This window comes from Capsicum annuum, chromosome 7, assembly GCF_002878395.1.
Source record: "Capsicum annuum cultivar UCD-10X-F1 chromosome 7, UCD10Xv1.1, whole genome shotgun sequence".
In the NCBI taxonomy this organism is placed as follows: Eukaryota; Viridiplantae; Streptophyta; class Magnoliopsida; order Solanales; family Solanaceae; genus Capsicum; species Capsicum annuum.
The window spans coordinates 30,067,140-30,071,768 of NC_061117.1; the positions used below are offsets into that span (position 1 = coordinate 30,067,140).

The following is a 4,629-nucleotide window of genomic DNA, read 5'->3' on the forward strand; positions in this document are numbered from 1 at the left end:
CTTAAATAAAGGGATATTGGGCAATAGTTAAGGGATTATCAAATAGTGTGGGGAGAGATTGGGTAGTTTTAGGATTTGAATTTTGAATTTAAATTTTTTTAATTAAAATATATAAAATAGAAAATAATAATAATAATAATAATAATAATAAAATAATATTAACTAATTAATTTTACATTTAAGAAAATATAAAAAAGTTCATAAATAGCCAAAAATAAATATAATACTAAAATTAGTATCTTATTTACTAAAATTTAAATGGAAAATATATATATTGTTTGAACTTTCGTATTATTTTAAAAATAAAAATGCAAATAAAGATAAAAATACCCCAAAAATGTAACTTTATTTATTATTTTTATTTATTTTCAACCAAAACTTATAAAAAGTGAAATAAGAACTAAAGTGAATATAAGACAAAAATATATTTTTTTTTAAAACCAAGCAATCAAAAACTGCAAATCAAAAATAGTAAGAAACACATAACAAGTCTACGCATAGGTAGAGATACTGGTCGACGTGTTTCAGCAGTACACGTACTACTAAGTTGTAGAAAACTCAAGTTACAGACAGAAGAAAAGAAAATATCCCACAAAAACTCACACAATCACTCAGTTTATCACTGGAAAGATTAGCCAAAACACTAGAAACTTACACGCCGTATACTTCTTTGCCTCCTTGAAAATAAGCAACAACGCTGTTGTGGCTGCTGATAATTTGTATGTCCTGGGTAATTCCCGTAATACATATTAGGGTCCTGATCAAGAGGAGCATATCCTCCATAAGCCTCGTATCCTTGGCCATATCCATAATATACACTAGCACCCTATTAAGTCTGGTTGGACTATTTATTAGAAGGGCTATGCCCCTATGAAAGTCGAATGTTTTTCCTCTCAATTGTGTGCCATTCAAACTTGATAAATCCTGCTCAGTAGAAGCTCCACTGCCAAACTGAACAAACCCACAGCTCTTTCCAGCCACTATCATCACATGAACTAATTCACCGCATGGGGAGAACACTTGCCACAAATGTTCTTTTGTGACACTAGGATCCAAACCACCAACAAATATAGTTGTATTATTTGGGTCACTTTTTCCTTGAGTAGCTTGAGGACTTTGATAGGTTGTTTTCTGCAGGGTATCCACTAGTTTCTTGTTCGCAGTCAGGCCAATCCTCATGGGCCTAGTTGAACAAAGCACACCATTCATTTTGTTCATAGCACATAATTGTTCACTCTCATTACCAAACTTGACAAATCCATATCCTTTAGTATGTCCAGTGATCCTATCTATTACAACTTTTGCACCTTTTACTGATGAATACATGGGTTTGAATGTCTCTTATAGCACATAATCCATTACATCAGCAGCCAAATCACCAACAAATATTGTATACTTAGGTGAATCATCTCTCTTCTCACTAGCACCAAGAGATGTACCATTCATATGAATAATCTATTCCATATTTGGTATCAAGGTGTCATTATATGTCTATAAAATAGTTTTTACAGTAGCATGACTCCTGAACTCAAAGAATCCATAACCTTAAGGCTGGCCACTTTGCTTGTTCCTAATGATCTTAGTAGAAACAAGCTTATTGGTATGATAAAAGAAGGTAGATAGATAATTCTCATCTATCCAAAGTTGTAAATCCCCAATCCAAAGAGATCAAACCTTATTGGGATTTGCTACCGAGCAAGGACTCGAATTACTCATTGAAATGGCAGCACTATATTGTTTTTGCGATGACTGTTGTTGTTGCTAAGCCTAGGAAGGTTAAAATTATGGTGGTTATTGTTGTTATTGTTGCTGTTGCTGAGGTGGCATCATCAATTGCTATTGTGGTGGTGGTTGTTGGTATTGTTGGTACTGTTGTTGTTGATGTTCATCCATTGGTGCCATTGGTGGCTGGGGGATTCCACTTTATGGCATTATTTTTGCAGGCAAAATTGAGCTGGATTTTATTGAAGAAAAAGAAAGGAGAAACCCTAAAGGGGTATGAAAGAGAAGAATAAAAGTTTGTACCCGTGAAATGTGATAAGGTTCTCGCTGAAAGAGAAAAAATATAAAAATATATAAATATTTAATATAATAAAATAGGTTAAAACTTAGGGAGGGTCAAAAATCATGTGTCTACACAATTCATGCCCAAGGATAATTTCATGAAAATTTAAGTTATCCCATGCTTCGAGTTTCAATTTTCCATGTCATATTCAAGTGAATTTCATGTTAAACCCCCAATTTATGAATTTAGCCATGTAATCATGTTGATTTCTCATGTTTAACACATTCCCATGTTCAAGTTCATGATTCTTACATGTTTGATGAAATGTCTATGTTTTTGGACTTTGAACCATGATGTTTGATGAAATGTCTATGTTTTTGGAGTTTGAACCATGATCCATACTATAGTTTTAATCTTTGATATCATATTTTGATCTTTCAGTGTGGAGGGTTATGAACACCTGATACCTATGTGTTTTACATGATTTAGATTTTCAAATAATGACTTAGTTAATCCATGAATATTATTATTTTTCTCAGTTGGTATAATCATGATGAGGATCATTAGAAATAATGTTCAGTAAACTTATTTCAGTTTAGCACCAGTGTCAGTTTAGTTGGCAGTAGGATTTAGCACTGAGTAAACCTAGGGATGGGGGCTCACCCACCAAATAGGATTGGATCCTTAGAAGCAGTCCCTAAATTCAAGAACTATGTAAACAGCATAGGATTATGAGATATCACCCATTATTTTAGGACTAATATTCCCTTAGAGGTCACCTATCAGTTAGGACTGACTCTTTAGTCCTTTGGGACACCAGACTAGTGGATCCACACAGCCAGTATTAGTATGTGTGGCATGGTACTGTGACCATTCCAAGTGGGGTTATAGGTTAGACCCCAATTAGCTCAGATTGGTACATGTCAGTTATATGATACCTCCTACAATCTCTGCATAGTAATTAGTGTATTTCAATTCAAGTTTCCTTGACCAAGTGTACAGATTTTTAGTTATTTAGTTATACAGCTTTCAGTCTTTTATGCTTTGTCTTGCATTCTCAGATATTACATGTTCATGATTTATGCTCAGTTACCTCGTGTATTTCATCCAGTCCTCATCTCATTTACCAGTATATTCAAAGTACTGACCACATACTTTTCTTTATGCTAAGTTGTCTTATAACATAGGTTCAGACGCACAGTTTCCCAACCGTTCTTAAACAGCTCAGCGTTACTCGGCAGCAGTAGTGGTAAGTCCTTATCCATTGAGGACACAATTTGTTTATTTCAGTTACATGAGTGCTTTCTTATGTTCAGTCAGTTGGAGTTAGTTGGGGGTCTGTCCTATCAACTCCACATGATGTTTAGAGACTTTCAGACAATCAATTAGACAAGTAGTCAGTCAGTTCAGTGTTATCAGTTATTTTGAGATAGACAGTTTGTTTATATTATTTTATCAGATATTTCAGATATGTTTTGATACAGTATCTAATTTTATAGTATCTTATAAGCTTACCTTTTGCACATGTATTGTATTACTATTTTTGTTCAGCGTTCTCAGTAGGTAACAGCTCATGGGTTAGCTTGTGGTCACTTTTAGTTGTACTCACCGTTGTCGTGACTAGGGGGTAGTCTCGGGTTGTGACAAAACTTGGTATTAGAGCATAAGTTTTTAAAGTATCCTAGGGAATCTAAAAAACGTGTTGAGTGGAGTCATATGCATGGGTGTAAAGTGCGCCACACTTATGGATAAGAGGCTATAAAACATTTTTAGAAAAGTTTCCCTTTTTTCAATGTTTATGTTGTGCAAAAGAGCATGATCCCTATTTAAACTCTCTTTCTAACTCATCATTCATTATGTTTACAGACAATGCCTCACAGAAGAAATAATGGAAGAAGGAATGGGGATCATCCTGCACCACCACTTGTTCAGGCAGATCCCCTGAATGAGCATATTTCTCATGCTAAATTCAGGGCAACTTTTAGGACCCTGGACCATTCATTATCTACTCAAAACAACTACTAGGATATTTCACTATCCAATCCAGTGGTAAATACAGTTGTAGTTAGGATTCAAAATTCTACTCGAATAAATCGCCTTTTGTTTTCGGGATCTAAGTCTAAGGAGGAGCCAAAGGAGTTTTAGGATATGGTACAAAAGGTGACTAATATCATGGGTGTCACTTTGAGTAAGAGTGTAGATTTAGTTACATATCAGTTGTAGGATGTAGCTCACACTTAGTTTAAGTAGTGGGGGAGGACCGAGGTATGAAGGCAGGGCCTATGAGTGGGAGGAGTTTTCCATGGTTTTCTTAGACAGGATCTTCCCATTAGAGTTAATGAAAGCTAAGGTGCAAGAGTTTATTAATTTGAAGCAAGGTGCATGAGTGTGAAGGATTACTCTCTTAAGTTCACTCAGTTGGCGAGGTATGCTCCTACTATAGTGGCAGACAATAGGTCTAGAATAAGTAAGTTTGTATCTAGTATAGCTGATAGTATGGTTAAGGAGTGTAGGACTGATATGTTGATTAAGGAGATAGACCTATCTAGACTCATGGTTCATGCTCAGCAAATTGAGGAGGAGAAGCGTAAAGAGAGAGTGAGAGAGAACAAGAGGGCCAAAAT

The 4,629-nt window shown here is 35.1% G+C and overlaps 1 pseudogene; it reads right to left on the reverse strand.

The window, feature by feature from the left end:
- Positions 1–844: 844 nt before the first annotated feature.
- Positions 845–1,716, reverse strand: LOC107876402 (annotated as a pseudogene).
- Between the last annotated feature and the right edge of the window lie 2,913 nt (positions 1,717–4,629).